Consider the following 16,794-nt stretch of genomic DNA (forward strand, 5'->3'; position numbering starts at 1 on the left):
TCTGCTCTTTGTTCGAGTTGTTGTCTCTTTGACACATTCTCCATTTTCATTCTCAATTTTATCATGTGGTAACTTAACAAAAAATTTGTCAGTTTAGGGACTGATCACCCTTCCGATACACCCGAATAAGTGGGGTTCGAGCAATCTTTAATTTTCTGTATCAATTTTAGTATTGGCAATGTTTTGCATTGCCTCTTTTTCCAATTAACTACAGTGTTTCTTAGCCTTGACAGGGTTTGATTAAATGGTTAACTAAATGACAAGGCTGGTAAAAGCACTGAAGGTTTATCACACTCTTTAATATTTTTAAAAACTTGGCCACAGTTATAATTTGAAAAATGATACAATTATATTTACACATTAAAAGCACATGAGAAAAAAAGGGAGGGGAAACTAAATAAAGCCTCTAATGACGTCAAAACGACTTGGTAAATGCATTGATTAGATTAGACTTTTTATGGAATATCGTATACAAAAGAATATAGTAATGTTGATAGGGATGCTGTGTGTGACATTTGTGATATACCCTCGAGATCAGAGGTTCCTTATTCGCCTCCTTGATATGGTACTACATAGAAGACACCCCGCAGGTCTGGTAGTATTGCCAAATAAGACAACGATTTATGAGAAAATGACAAAATGTTGCGTGGATGTTAACCACTGTATGTCATCATACGGCCTTCATCAATGAGCAAAGTCCATACTGTATAGTAAAAGACCCTCTCTTGCCCTTCATAGATGTTTTGCATGTTTGTGTCTTTGAGTTGCTGTCTCGTTCATGTGTACTTCACATAGTTATTTATTCGGGTTTACGAGGTTAGCTAGGTTCTAACATTGAAGCTTATGTTGTGTGGCGATTTCATGCAGTTTGGTATTCAATCTGATTAAAATTTAAATCTATCGTAATTCGCGTCGAAGGTCATATGATGATAACAAAATCAGAGATCTATATTTTAATTAGATTATTAAGTATCATTGTTCTACGTTTAATCACAATTATAGAAGCTAAATATTGCATTCAACCTTATAACAGTTGTTCAATGAATAAATGCATGTCGAATTTGATAAAACAGCCGACTTGAAAATGGTTTTGTTCAATGGTGAGATACATGTATTCTATATATTGATTCCGAATTAAGACTTCTTTATCAGTGTTAAATTAATGTGTATTCTTTTTCTCAAACGCAAGGAATGTTTGAGTTACAGGTATCTATTCCAATGCTATTTACTTTGCTATTCAGGAAATATCCGCGTTATACCTGCAAATACTCCTATGTTACAATATTCCGATAGTTATTAACTTACTGTAATTGTTAAAATTATTTTTAAAAAAACAACAATATAAGTTTTTAAAAAGGAACTCTTAATTGGTCGTCTTAATTCAATTCGAAAATAACTGCAATTCTTATGTAAAAAGGTTATCAGCCGTTCTTTAAGCGGTTGTGTGGTCTGAAGGCTACATAATTTGACGATTTTAAAACGTTTGGCACACATACAATTAATATGATTAATATGCATGTCATTTAGACAAATCATATCACAACAACATAATGGACAGAAAAAATTGAAAAGTTTTAAATTTTAATGCTCAATGTCATATTTGCACTATCCTTATTGCATCTGTATATCAAATAAACATGAATGTTGCCACGGATATGGAAAAAATCAATTTCATTCATATTACCTTCAGGAATGAAAATTGAATTTATGAAATTCATGTTTATTGTTTCCATATACGTAGAAACATAGCACATACGATCAATTTGTTAGAGGGTAAGGAGAGGAGTCAGTGTAAACATGTTGATGGCCAATTTGCATTTTATTTAGGACTGTATAACACCTCATACCTTAGTAAGGAGTTCAGAAGCAAGGGACATTTATCTTCAATGTAAGATATTTGTCTTTTTGATATATTTATAAATTTATATTTTAAATACGTTTCCAAGTCTATCTTTTTTCAAATGAAACTTCTGTGCTGTTCTCCGTACCACACGTTAAAACCTGGATCACATGCTTTCAAAGATGCGCGAAACACATTTTCTATATGTTCCTTGTTACATAAAAATACAAGCAAGGGGATTATGAGACTTTCAAAGTTTGAATTTAAACAAATGTAGAGCACTGCGAATTCAATGTTGGTAGTTTTTTGTCGACCTAGGCGTTTATAATATCGATAATGACTAACCTTTACTAATTTTTCAAGGTTACCCGACTGAGTAGATTGTAAGCGGTCTTCTGAAATTTTATGTGAAATATAACAATCTAATTTCAGCTTATTCGTGTATGCCTTGTACATAATACCCAGTTGCAAACACAATATTGACAGGTCAAATAATATATATTTCAAGAAAAAAAATACAAAAAAGGTTTATTGTTTTTGAAATTCACATCCTTTGACACCTTTGAAATTAAAAATATTGAGTACTCCGTCATTTTAGCAAAATAAATGTTTCCATCATAAAATTAACCTCACAGCAATCTATTTGTATCGGTGATTTTTAGAGAGTAACGGCGGCATATACATGTAATTACCTTGTTCAGTTTTTACATTTTACTGAGTGCTATCTTATTAAGAAAGGAAAAGATATGCTGAAAGCATTTTTTTTTGGCCCTTGAATTAGAAAATGAAAAAGTTTTATTATAAGTCTACCTAGGAACATCTTTGTGATTTTATTTCGGTGTTTATTTATTAATCATTACAAAGTTCGTGCGAAAAAAAGTGGGGAAAACATAAGGTAGCAATACACAGTTAGTTTAGTTTCGCATTCTTGCCATGGTGAATTTTTTAAATATGAAAGTTTGTGTGCAATAAAATTATTTTTAGATAGCTGAGGAATAAGATAGCCTTCAAAGTGGGTTTATATAAACATCAAAATTGTTTTTTGCATGTTTTATAGGCCATATTTCTGTTTGACAGTCCGTATTTTCACATCCGTACCGCCCATAGGTCCAGCAATTATTGTTGTGTTTTACAACAAAGATTTAACCCTCGAACTTTACAATTCAATTTTACGGGAAAATGAGGTGCATATGATATTTCTTTAACCTCTTAATAGATAAATATCTATGGTTTCAGGAAAGATATCACTCTAATGGATTGAAATTCTTGTTTGGACCAAATTTTGGGGACTTTTGTGACATTTTCGACCCCCCCCCCTTTTTGCAATAATTTGTATTAAATAAATGCAGATTGTTGCCATGGTTACACCAAAAAGAGATTATATTTCACCATTTTTACTATTGGAAATCACATTAGTTCTATGGAAGATGCTGTTTTCATACATATACACATATATAACACAAACATTAAACCGTATTTGTTAAAAAGCAAGGGAAAGAGGGTGTTAAAAATTATGAGTGTCAAATTTAAGTTTTTTCCCTAACTGTGTATTGCTACCTAACAATGATTGCTGGACCTATGTCTGGTAAGGATGTGAAAATGCTGACTGTCAAAATTAATACAACATTTAAAACACAGATTACTCAATCTTGTGGTTAAATGTTTATAATTAAACCCATTTCAAAGGCTATTTACTTTTGGAGTATCAAAAATTCGTTGGAAGTACTTGATAAATTGCATGCTTTTATTGGTGATTTTGAATCTGTTCAAAGTTTTGATTTTTCTACCCTATATACCACTTTGCCTCATATTCTTATTAAGAAAAACTTCACACACCTAATTAAATGGGCATTTAAAAAGTCAGAATGCGAATATATATGTTCAAACTCTAAAAGGTCATTTTTTAGTAATAATAAACAAAAGAACTATGTCAATTGGACCTGCTTTGGTCTGCTTGCGGACCTGTTTCTGTATTGTTATGAGTTACAATTTATGACTTAAATCAGCAAAGACCCATCGAAAAAAAATCTGATAGTTTCTTTTGTTATCTTTTCTGACATCGGACTCGGACTTCTTTCAAATTGAGTTTTACTGTGCGTATTGCTGTGTATTTGTTTTTCCTACATTGGCTAGAGGTATAGAGGAGGGTTGAGATCTAAAAAAACATGGTTAACCCTGCCGCATTTTTGCGCCTGTCCAAAGTCAGGAGCCTCTGGCCTTTGTTAGTCTTGTATGATTTTTAATTTTAATTCATTTATATATTTCAAAGTTTAGTATGACGTCCATTTTAACTGTACTACCACACATGTGTTGAAGACCTATTGGTGACCTTCGGCTGTTTTCTGCTCTTTGGTCGGTTTGTTGTCTCTTTGACACATTCCCCATTTCCAATCTCAATTTTATATTAATCTACCGCTATCAAAAATGTATGTTTATTACGCAGTAACTTTTTTATGTGACCGGGGTAAAAATGCAAAACCACCTCACCTTAATACCCCAGTCCCACTAGGCCACGATCGCACTACGATCTGGGAAAAAAATGCAAATTTTGATGATCGTAGTGCGATCGTGTAGATCGCAGTAAGGTCGTATCACGGTCGTGGTGAGGTCTTCAAGATCGTGAAGAGCGTGGCCAACTTTGAACATGTTCAAAACAATCGTGGTGCGGTCGTGGCGAAATCAGGTCGTAGTAGAAGCGTAGTGAGAGCGCACTAAAATCGTAGTAAGATCACAAAGGTCGCTGTATAATCGTAGCGAGAGCGTGATTCTAATCGGAGAGACTGCGATACGATCGCACAGCGACGTTATCACGACTTCACTACGACCATCACGTTCTCACTGCGACCCAACTACGCTTCCACTACGACTATACCACGCTGTTCACGACCATAGTACGATTCTAGCACGCCCTTGCCGTCCTCATCACGCTCTTCTTACGACCTGACTACGTCCACACTACGACCATCATTCTCATTGTCATTTTCACATAAAATTTATAAAAAAGCTCCCTAGATTTTGTTTGTTTGAATGTAATTATCCATTTGCTCTAACGGCTCAACCATGGTTCTCGTTTTTATATAGATTAGACCGTTGGTTTTCCCGTTTAAATGGTTTAACACTAGTAATATTTTGGGTTCCTTATAGTGTGCTGATTTACGCTCTCGCTACGATTGAACAGCGACCTTTGCGATCTTACTACGATCTTAGTGCGCTCTCACTACGCTTCTACTACGACCTGATTTCGCCACGACCGCACCACGATTGTTTTGAACATGTTCAAAGTTGGCCAAGCTCTTCACGATCTTGAAGACCTCACCACGACCGTGATACGACCTTACTGCGATCTACACGATCGCACTACGATCATCAAAATTTGCATTTTTTTCACAGATCGTAGTGCGATCGTGGCCTAGTGGGACTGGGGTATAACTGAGGAGTGCTACCGTAACTATGTTCTCATAAAATTAACACATGCAAAAAACACCGATTTCATGATCCTCTAAATTGAAACTGAACAATCCCTTAATGCGTATGATGCTTACGTTTGTAGTCTAAACATTTTCAGATATTACATATGTCAGAGTATATCCAATTACATGTACAACTTGCGTTATTTGGCTCATTTTAACAGCTGTCCATAAATTAGATTCCTAATATGATAACTTATAAGTACTGCAATTTTTAATATCACACCGTGTTAGCGAATACAAGAAATGTTTACTTATTACCACATTTCGTTTGAAATATGTCCACTTTTTATTTTTTATTATTGTGAAAATTAGTTTGTACGTAAAATGTAGGAATAATTTTAAATATCTATAACATTTAAAAAATTAATGAAATTAAATGTCTTACTCATAAAAAAAAAAGGTAAATGGAGCTTATTAATAATGTATGCTTTGTCATTTAAATCAGCATTGTCCTGTTATTTCAATTGCGTCAATTTCATAATCCTCGTTGGTATTTGTTGTATCTATTTCAATATGAACTTCATTTGCGGGAAAGGCCACAGTCTGAAATAAACATTATTACTCAATGAATACAGTATTGTTCATTTCCCAAAATCCCAAATGGCGATTATGAGCTTGACATACTTGTTTAGGGAGCTACCATTTGATTTTTATGGGGGGCTAGGATGAAATTTGAAAAAAATAGGCAGGACAGGAGTTTTGAGTAAAAAAAAAGGCAGGATGAGACACTTTGCAAAAAAAAAGGCAGGATGACAATTTAGGTAAAAAAAAGTCAGGATAAACTAATAAAAAAAAAGGCAGGACCGAATAGAGTGAAAAATAAAAAGGCAGGACAGAGATTACAACTAAAAAAAATGCAGGACAATTCATCCTAGCGTCCCCCCCCCCCCCCCATAAAAATCAAATGGTAGCTCCCTTATTGTATGTTGGCATTTTAATGTCTTTTCGCTATTTGTTTCGTTGGATTGCTCTCTCATTGACGTATTTTAAAGTTTGAATTTTGAAGGTACATCTCTATGCAATAAGTATTCCTCATGTACATTCTTTGCTATATATTTCATACCAAACCATGTATTTATTTTCAAAAATATATTGTGAGGTAATTTCTAATTGAATTTTAATCAATTTAGTACCAATAAAAGCAGAAATGTGAGTTTGTTTATTTGGTTACATACTTTTTGTAATTTAAACAAAAGTATTATTTCATATATAGCTTGTATGGAAATTTGCTATATATTTGACCAAATTAAATTGTAAAAAAAATTATACATGTTCACATCAGTAGAAAACAACAACTGATGACAAAATTATGACAAAATAAAAAAAATTATTTCGACAATTCTGTGTATTTCAACTTATTGAATGTTAAAATTCAATCATTAATGCTATAAAAAAGAAACAGAACCAAAGATGCACAAAACTCATTAGCATTTTGATATTTACCTGAATTGGCGGAGAGAAAATTCTGCTACTTGGAACAGTGGAAAGAGTAGCCCTGTCAACTTCCCATACAGTGAGCCAACTGCTATTTGGGGACTTAAAACTTATTCTCCATGCTGATCCTCCTTTGTACGTCTCATAAATATTGATACTCTGAATGTAAATTTTCTTCGGATATTCAATCTGAAATAACCAAAAACTGTGATATTGTAAATACAGTACACTTAAGAACAAACATCAAAATCTTAACAGCAATTATGAGCAAGACCCGAGGACTCCACGTCAACACTTTAAAGAAGTCTGCACGTGCAACATTCTATTTAAACTCGAACCTGTTCAGTTTTCCTTTTTTAAATGTAAGAGCAATAGTGAAGTGAAACTTCTGGTTTTTGAACACCGCAAAACTTCAAAAGCTGCCAAATTAATCTCATTTTGAGATTATGTCATTAACATACATACATTTAGGCGCAATCTGTGTTTAAAACTGCCACTCCACAAGCTTTTGAGAGCTTTTTTTTCTCCTTTTTCCTCGTTTTCCTTTCGTTTCATTTCCAACTTTGTCTTCAAAGCTACACTTGCACATGTATTTTTGTAATGTACAGAAATTGTTAAAGTAACTAAATAACATAGTTCTGATCTAGTACTTTCAGACTATTATACTATTTAAGTACTATAATTTTACAGTGCTGGATTTGCACTACATATATGAATTACTAGTACCCGTTTTGTACCTCCTTATTGTAGTACATACTATTTTTTTTTTTTTTTATGATTTGATAGGAAATTCTATAGACAGTGTAATAATTTAAATCAACTGAAAAAGTACACACATTAATTGTTATACCTTAAAGTCATATAAAACCTCAAATTAAAAAAAAACGATGCATATGTTTTTTTTATAACAAAATGAATAGTTTTCATTATAAAACTTATGTACATATACTTTTTTCTGAAGAAAATTCTTTAATTTGTCCACATTAAGAAGAAGTTTACTTTTTTTAAATCGCTTGCTTCCGACATATTTTCCGTATGCAAGTGACCTTATCGTGACCATTCTCGTAAAAATCCGATGATCGCAATACGCATGGATCTGTCATTAGAATAAACTATTATCTGATATATCCCTGCTTCTTTGTTTATTGTTAACTATAAGGTGACAATCGGTAAACTACGGCTTCAAAACACGACAATTAATTAGCTGCCATATTTTCACAACATAACAGATAGAGAGAAAAAAAATTGATGATTATACGATATGTTTGCGTAAAAAATGATAAAATCATGCACAGAAGACTAAGTTTATGACATATACATGCATTGGTTCAAGAATATGATAAACATTATGTTTCACCAGTCACTCGTTTCATATGACTTACATGTACTATATACTTTAAAAGTATACAAGATTTACCTACAAATTGAAGTACATATCCAGCACAACGAAAGTATGGTATTGAAATAGTTTAATAATTTCGAATTATTGTAAAAGAACTAAACTATTAGGTCCTAATGTAATTTTATTACTTGGAAATAAGGTACTACAATACTTCAATCGCAAAACACAAATTCATCAAAAGTATACTCTTATTATTATTATAATACCATTATATAGTGATCATCTGCTACTCCCTTCAAGGCCCATGCTCCTTTTTTATCTCCATATTGTGGATAGACGTTTGGTGGTCCTTTAACTTGGGCTGCTGAATATCTTAAAATAAAAATGTTACTGTAGTCCTCTATATGTACTGTGATATTGGACTAAATGTTTGTCTGATCTTACAAAAGAAATGAGGACGACACCACAATCAGCAATCCTTGGGTGACTCCGCTTCTCTCCTTCTTGAGGTACGGAATCGTCCGATATGTGACGATTGGAAGACACCAAAGAGATATTCGAATATTCATAAGTCGATGGCTGGGGTGTCTTAATTATAATCCATAGAATCTTTTAATAATTTGCCAAAATGTAGTTCATATCCTGGTTGTTTAAAAACATTAATAAAAAGAATGGGTCACCGGGCTTATTTTCACACTACAGGTTGTGCACAATTGTCAAGATTTTCTATAGATTATGCATGGAAAACCCATTTTTCCGCCATAAAACGCAAACCACACCATAGAATTTTGAGATAAAATATGAGAAGATAGCTCCAATATTATGCTTTCAGATAAGAAAAAGAAAAAATAAGGTCACCGGACTCGTTTTCTTGCTACGTGTTAAAATAGGTAAATTCCTAACACATTCTATTGTAAAGGTAACACTATCTGAATTATCTGCCCTTGCATTTGAGTTGCCTCCCCTTATTTGACAAACTTGGAAAAAAATGAATCAAACAAAAGAATGCTTATTTTTGTAAAATACAATCATAAATATGACCAAACATGGTATTTTCTATATTATAATGAAAATTCTTACACATGAATTACCTACTACTATAAAAATTTGCACATTTCATCAAAAATCTAGACCTTGTTTTCTAGTATTTCAAAATCAAAAATGGAGGAAGACACCCTATCTACCTTTGGTAGAAGAAAATCTTTAAGTTTCCAATAAATCAAAATGCAGACAAGTATTTTATAGGCATTTCAATTTAATATTTTAAATTGCAAACGTAAAAGCAAAATAGTGTTAATTAAGGTAGTTCGGGTGTCTCTTTCTGGGCATATTGAACCTGCAAAATTACCTTTTGATTTAAAAATACTTTACCAAGTATCATTCAATATACAACAAAAACATTAGATTGAAATTTCAAGAACTATGAAAAACTAAGCGCCATTGAGTGTACTAAAATTTTCAGAAAAATAATTTTAGAATTAAAGGCAGATAATTATACTTAATTTGATAGGACGATTTGTGTTTAGAGGGGTTTATCAAGAAAATTTGTAACCCCCTATTTTTATATATATATTTCGAAAGTATTTTTTAACAGTAATTCTCCTTTTGAATTTTTACCAATTCAATCGTTTTATATTTATTAAATGACGAAAAATTAAGTTTCCTCTATATAACCCATATAAAATAACTTTTGGAGGTACAAGAAGTAAAACATATGATGATTATTAAAACATAACCCTTCATCTCCGTTACACAGATTTGAATATTATGAAGGTATCGAATATTTGTTTAATTTTTTTGTTTATTGGATTTCATGTTACAAAGAGTACAATCCTAGTAATAAACACATTGCTTGTAAAAGAGCTGTCTTCATATGCCATTGAACTGCAGCTGTTAATTTCTCTGTCATTTTGAGTGGTCATGTGTGGAGAGTTGTCTTATTGGCAATCATACTACGCCTTCTTAATTTTATACATACTAATATAGATCTCAGTTATGCCGCTTTGTCACACAAATATCATTTACATCATCCAAATTTATATTAACACAATTTATTAATTTTCGAGGCCCCTCATGGGGGGGTCCTAGTAATCACATAATCACCATTTTTTTGCCAATATAATCACATAATCATTAAATATTTGCTTATCTTTAGTAATCAAATAATCATAAACTAAAAATACAGTCCTAGGTAATCAAATAATCATGAAATATTTGGCTTAATAATCAAATAATCATTAAAAAAACGGCCAAGTAATCACATAATCAAAAACCCCATGAGGGCCCTCATTTTCGTTGTCTCAATCTCCGCCTCAGCATTTTAACTTAACTTTTAGGACTGTGAGAACACGACACACTTTACACCCTGAGATAATCTCGCTTCTCTTTGTGAGCAGCGGAGGAAGTGTTAGACTCCAAAACGTACACCAAACACACGCGCATCGATCGACCAAAAATTAGAAGTTAGAAAGTTTTTCATCGGAATGCGTATGTCCTTACAGTATTTTTATAACATGTCCTCAAATATCAGGATAAAAATCTAGTTACTATATAGAACAGAAGTTTTTATTGATCTAGATTCTCTTGTATTAAACTAGATAAATGAGATAAAAGTACAAAATTACTTTATATGAAAAAGAAATATTTTTTTTCAAAAAACTACCACGAGATGAACAAAGGACATGCTGTTTAAGTGCCAAAGTTTTTGTAGAATCAGCCAATTCAAAAAACCTCATTCTGAGCTCGATATGGTAGGTCTTTCATTTCTGATCTCGTAGATAACGTTTGATTAGAATGATAGCAAATTATGGAGTTAGCTCCCCTTAATTGTTAATTTCTAGTACATTTCAACCAAATAAATTACCAGAAAATGAATAGGAAACGAATGTTATATTCGTTCACCATTTTACGTTTTGAATTTAAAGTAATGGAAATTCGAGCGGGTTCTGGTTTGTCATGTTTTCACCACTGTCTGGTTGTTAGTCATATTGGCACTTAAAAGAGGGTTTCCAAGTAATCATCTAATCACTTTTTTGCCAATATAATCAAATAATCATTAATTATTTTTAAACCAAGATAATCAAATAATCATTAATACAGTTCTAGATTATCAAATAATTTAAAAATAACCATGAAATATTTGGTATGGTAATCATATATAGTCACTATAAAAACGGCCAAGACTTAGTAACCACATAGTTAAAAAAACATATATTATAATAATAGCTTATTATGCGGTGTGGGCTTTGCTCATTGTTGAAGGACGTGCGGTGACCTATAGTTGTTAATTTGTATGTAATTTGGTTTCTTGTAGAGAGTTGTCTCATTGGCAATCATACCACATCTTCTTTTTATATATACATGTAGGAAAGCTCTAGATTGGCACTTAAAAGTATAATCTTACTCATCGTTATCCCATTGTGTTTTGTAGCCAATGACGTTCGACACCCATTGCTGGTCTGAAAAAAGAATCTCATTTTATTCAACTCTGTTTAAAATACAGGGGTTCTTTTCATAGAACATCTTACTACTAAAGTTGATAGTAAATTATATCGAAAAGTTAATGACTAACATTGAGCGAGTATTTCTACCCTTAAGATTGTTTTGGTGAAATTAGTCGCTGATCCTGTTGACTCCGATGGAAAAATACTTTAACTTTAACCACCAAAAGGCGGTACCTATCGAGAGGAGGTTTTTAGACGTGCCGATTGTAATTTTGCTGTCAACATTTGAAGTTTTTCAGAGCGACCGTATCCATTGATAAAAATATCTGTCAACGACACTCCATTCTATTTTCCGTCTAAATAGTCGTGGCTTTCGGGATGCTCTGGTTTTTTTTATTGATATATACTTCTACTAATTTAAAGGAAGACATTTCATTGGTTACACGATTAGAAAATAGAACGAATGGTTGTTGTATCTTCATAACCAAATCATGGAAATATATCTGTATTTCAAAAATAAACATGACTATCTGTCATAATAAAGCACAAACTATATAACTATATCAGTTTTACAAAGTATGTTAAACAATTTTGCCATTTTTGTAACAAATGGCAACTTAAGGTAAATGTTGATAAAACAAAAATTCTTGTTTTTGCAAATGGCAGACTTCCACAAAATTTGAATTTTTTTATTAATGATAATGAAATTGAAATTGTTAAAAATTATAAATATTTAGGAATATTTTTTTCTAAAAGTGGTTCTTTTTTACAAACTAGAAAATACTTACGAGATCAAGGAATAAAGGCTATGTATTCTATCTTGAAGAAGAGTAAAATTAATAACTTATCTATTGAATGTCAACTAGATCTCTTTGATAAGGCTGTTGTACCTATTTTGTTATATGGATCAGAGATTTGGGGTTTTGAAAACTTTGACTTGTTAGAGCGAGTACACCTAAAATTTTGTAAACTCATTTTACATTTGAAGCAATCAACCCCAGACTGTATAGTTTATGCAGAACTAGGCAGATTCCCATTATTTCGTTCGTATGATAAATTTTTGGGGCAGAATTATAAACGGTAAAGAGTGTAAAATTGCTCATGTTCTTTATAAATTATTACTTATAAATTTAAATAACTATGGTTTTGAAAGTAAATGGTTGATTTATATTAAAAATGTTTTTAATAATTGTGGAATGTCTAATATTTCGAACCTTCATTTTGCTGACAAATGGGTATCAAAAAGTGTGGAACAAAAGCTTAATAATAATAATCTTTTATTCGTAAGCAATACAGCTTATAGAATATAAATATTACAAATATTCAATTACATCAGTGAAATATATTTACATTTAAATTTAAACAATTAGACAAAAAATCATATAAGTAGGTATACCCATATAACAGTACAGCAGAGTATGATAAAACATAACACATATTAAGCATTTATAATGATTAAATTAAATACGTGCCTTCTCGGCCAGTCTTCAAAAAATGAGTTCATTTCACTATGAAATCTACCCTTTACTCTATCTTTGAATTCACTTAAAAACAAATTCACATTTTTTACACCCTGATATAACCAAATATCCTGGAACCCATACATGTATAATATGTCTCTAATTCGACAGGCCCAGTTATATTTGTCGTTTGGTTTTTTATTACATCTCTCGAGCATTTCTTCATAACAACATTTAAGAATACAGTTATCAGTACATAATAGCTTTAACCAATATTTTAACATTCGACAATATCTTTCTATAAACATAGGGTATCGTCCCAACTCACAATAAACCATATAATTAACAGTAGATGCTTTCACCTTTAATATACGTTTTAAGAATTTCATTTGAACTTGTTCGATATCATCACATTTGTGATTTCCCCAAACTTCACAGCTATAATTCAAAATACTTGCTACATACGTGTCAAACAATGACAGCATAGTTTCAAAATTAAAACAGTCATCCTGCAATTTACTATACAGGCTAAATAATGCTTTACGACCTTGGTTTGCTAATGATTTTTGAGTGTATGTAAAATAACCATTACATCTAAATAAAATACCCAGATATACAAATTCATCACACATATCTATTGAATTTCCATTTAAATACCATCTCTCATTTGCTTTAACTTGTCCTCTGTTTCTGAATACAACAATTTTTGTTTTTAAACAATTAATAGAATAGACATTTAAACAATTAATCATCTTTTGTAAATCTTCAATATTTTCACTAAACAATACTGTGTCATCTGCATACATAAGTAAATACAGGTTCAACATTTTTAACTCATAAGGTTGACATCCTTGACTAATAAGCTCTATTTCCATGTCATTTACGTACAATGAATATAAAAATGGGGATAATGATTCCCCCTGCATTAAACCAACATTACTATTAAAAAAATTTGAGAAGCTACCATCAAATTTTACACAACATTTATAAGTTTTGAATAGATAGATTTTAATACATTTAATAGTTTACCAGTAACACCTAATCTGATAAGTCGTAACCATAACTTCATATGTGTGACACTGTCAAACGCCGTTTTATAGTCAACAAAACAACAATAAAATCTTTTACCAGATCTCAGAGATTTTGAAATTAAAGAATTGAGAGCGAAGATGGCGTCAGTAGTACCATAACCGGGTCGGAAGCCAAACTGGGCATCTGTTAGTACATCATGGTTTCTACTCCATTTAGTAAGTCGAGCGTTGATGAGAGTTGTAAACAGCTTTCCAATATGGGACACAAGAGATATTCCACGAAAGTTTCCAGGCTGATTAAAGTCACCTTTTTTGAATACAGGGATAATAATACTTTTTACCCACAATTCAGGGAAGTCACCATTTGTAAGAATACAGTTAAATATTTTACACAACACAGGTTTAATGAAATTTTTACTCATAATAATGTACTCGTTCATCATATTATCGTATCCTGTAGATTTGTCTCGTTTTAACTTTTTAATACCATCATCAAGTTCTTTTTCCGTAAATGGAGAATCAAGCTCATCGAACACAGTACCTGTATTTTCGCCTGGTAAATCTTGCGGATGTATATCTGGGTTTGATGTTAATTTCTTAAAATGTTCTTCAAACTGCTCTAAAGTTATATTCGGATGTACAACTTTTTTACGTTTCTTAAATTTCCTATAGAATTGCTTCGGATTAGTCCTTTTTAACGAAGCCATCATGTTACCTCTTTGATTCTTATATTGTCTTTTCAGTTTATTTTCAAGCCACTTATATTTCTGTTTTGCTAAATTAAGACTGAGTCTATTTTCATTGGACCTGTACTTATTAAAAGTTCCTAGTGCCTGTTGGTAAGCATTATATAAGTTTTTACATTCATCTGTAAACCAGGGTTTATCCGTTGTAGTTTTAAATTGTTTATAATCATCAGTACATATATCACAGTATTTTTTATGTCTAATTTCTGACTTTGTAAACTGTTCAAAAATATCAGACAAAAGTTTATTTAATTCATCCACGCAGATATTGGTGTCACTATTTTCATCTATATTGGTCAACATATCCTCAAACTGCTGGGCGTTAGCCAACAAACTCTCTCTGACGTCATCTTCGCACTCGTTTCTCCATTTAAAAGTATTATAAACATGTTTACTACATGAGCATTGATCTTTGATCAAGTTTACAGTATTGTCCCTAAGGTAAAATTGAACTGACAATGGAGCGTGACATGAAAAACTAGTAAACATTCCTACGTGAAAACTCTTTACCATCTTAAACATATTCTCATATAATAATAAATAGTCAATTACACTACAACCATTTTTATTATTAAAAGTTATTTTACCACTATCTTCGCCAAAACGTCCGTTACAGATGCGTAACCCGGAGGATTTACATAATTGTAAAATTCTTTGTCCGAAACTGTTGGGCGCTTTTGTATCCTCGGAATGTCTCTGTACAAAATCTTGCCTATCATTTTCATAATCAATAAATGAGATATTGTCTAGTAATAATGGATCTAAGAAATCGTTCAATAAATAGTCCGGTTTCAAACCAACACGACCATTTAGGTCTCCTAAAACAGCTACTGTACCAATATTATAAAGAGATTCTATTTGTTCTTGCAAAATGTCAAATACATCACAGTTATATTTACGATAAAACACATTTTTAACAGGAGGCATATATATAGAGCATATGTATAAATCTAAATTATCAAGTGTTATACTTTTATCAATTTTAAACCAAATCATACAATCCACACAACATTTCACAATTTCAATAAATGGGCTAATCCATTTTTTATAAAACACTACTATTCCACCCCCGTTACATTTCTCTCTGTATAAACATTTTTTGTCGTAACCTTTTAGATCAAATTCTCCAGGGAATTTGACCCAGCACTCATTGAAACACAGAATATCGTATTTCTTTATAATTTTCAAAAAATTTCCATCTTTTAGCTTTCGTATTATTCCTTTCGAAATATTCCAAGAACACACATTTAAACACTCATGATTTCCCGTTTTAATATTACATTTGTTTTGTTTGACATCACACTCCGCTGGTCCCCACTCCTTCCACAATTGACCGTTAACAAATAACTTATCGCCGAAAATATATGCCTTCTTATGATTTTTCCGCTGTTGTTTCATTATTGGAATAAGCTTTTTACGTTTTTCAAGTACAACCTTTGGATAATGGGGGCTTATACCAAAATGTGTGTCCTTTTGGCGATTCGATACACTGCGGACATACTCCCTGTCGGACATATCGCAGAATTTAGCCACGATTGGTCTAGGCTTTGACGCGTTAGTGTTGGGTTTTCCTAATCGGTATGCCTTTTCAATTTTAATTTTGTGCCTAGCATTTTCAATGTTGAGAAATTGTTCACCAAAATTAAGCACTGTGTCGATACAGTTTTCACTCTCTTGTACCGCGTCACTCTTCTTATCCACTGTTCCCGTTGTACCCCCCCTTATTTTCATCATTTGTTTCAACATTGTCATATTTTTCTTCCAGCGCAAAGAACAGAAGGTTTTGTTTCAGATTATCTGTTTCTATGTCTATCAGTTTGTCTCGGACAAATATTGTGTCTGTTTTTGTCGTCTCAATACCATTGTTGATACAATCAACCCTCTTTTTAAGGGCTATGTGTTCATCTTTTATATCTGATAAAAATTGTGCACTTTCTTCCAACTTGCTTATTCTGTCTTTGCATTGGATCATTTCGTTATCAAGTTTATTGTGTTTTGTGTCCATCTTTTCTAAACGTTCTTCAATTT

The sequence above is a fragment of the Mytilus galloprovincialis genome, chromosome 8 (genome assembly GCF_965363235.1).
Source record: "Mytilus galloprovincialis chromosome 8, xbMytGall1.hap1.1, whole genome shotgun sequence".
In the NCBI taxonomy this organism is placed as follows: domain Eukaryota; kingdom Metazoa; phylum Mollusca; class Bivalvia; order Mytilida; family Mytilidae; genus Mytilus; species Mytilus galloprovincialis.